The following is a 966-nucleotide window of genomic DNA, read 5'->3' on the forward strand; positions in this document are numbered from 1 at the left end:
TTATATTTTGATTTTTTTTTATTAAATTTGTTATTATAATTCTATTATAATATAAATTATTGATCTTGTTAAAAATGACAAAGTAAATAAAAAATTGATCATACATAATAATAGAATCATAAGTAATAAAATTTTACAGTTCAAATTCCACCCAAGAAAGCTCCATCTTTTCAATTCCTAATTTCATTATTGGTCTTTATACGGTACAAGGTAAATTTGTATAGATTTATAGAGATTCTATTTTAGCCATGCTTTTTTTTGACATGTGTCCATGTTTTATCTTGTAAATGAAAAGCTGGTTCATAGTTTGGCTTTGAAGTCTCCAAATGAAATAAGCCTATTTATTTAAAAATTTGTGTACTTATAAATGCATTAGATTTTATACAAGTAAGTGTCTTAAAATAATTGGTAGCATTGTTTATTTTATTTTGTTAATCCAAATAACCCAATAATTTTTTCTCGGTATTTTATAATAATTTTGATCTCACATTTAAATATATATTTGACACTTTTTCTACAGGTATATTAGTAAATTCAAAATTTATAATATTAGAATAAATAAAATTATGATATAACATAATCTTTGTTATTGTAAATACTGATTTGGTAAAAATTATTTTAAATTATAATTTATATTATAAAAAATATTAGACTACATCAAACTATAGATTTTATATTTATAAATCTAAACGAATATCGTAAAAAAAAAATTAAAAAATATTAAGTGAATAAATTATTTTTATAATCCAGTTTAACTAATTTTTTTTCTTTTCTTTTTCTTATGTAACTTGGTGTAATTATGTAACATCACCATATAATTGTTTTCCAAAAAAAATGTGATACTCATTACCATTTACAAACATTTTTGTTGAAGATGACTAACCCGATTTTTTTTAAGGTTCTTTAAGAACAACTAAAATTATTAGATTCTATTGTTAAAAAAATTATTAGATTTTATTTATTATT

At 19.6% G+C, this 966-nt stretch overlaps 1 long non-coding RNA gene across 1 annotated transcript in view; it reads right to left on the reverse strand.

Annotated features, from left to right (window-relative positions):
* LOC110271763 overlaps window positions 269-966 on the reverse strand; it is a 20,406-nt gene continuing 19,708 nt past the window's right edge. Inside the window, exon 3 of the long non-coding RNA XR_002362402.1 lies at window positions 269-280. This is a non-coding gene — a long non-coding RNA (uncharacterized LOC110271763). The remainder of the gene's footprint in view (window positions 281-966) is intronic.

The sequence above is a fragment of the Arachis ipaensis genome, chromosome B05 (genome assembly GCF_000816755.2).
Source record: "Arachis ipaensis cultivar K30076 chromosome B05, Araip1.1, whole genome shotgun sequence".
Taxonomy (NCBI): domain Eukaryota; kingdom Viridiplantae; phylum Streptophyta; class Magnoliopsida; order Fabales; family Fabaceae; genus Arachis; species Arachis ipaensis.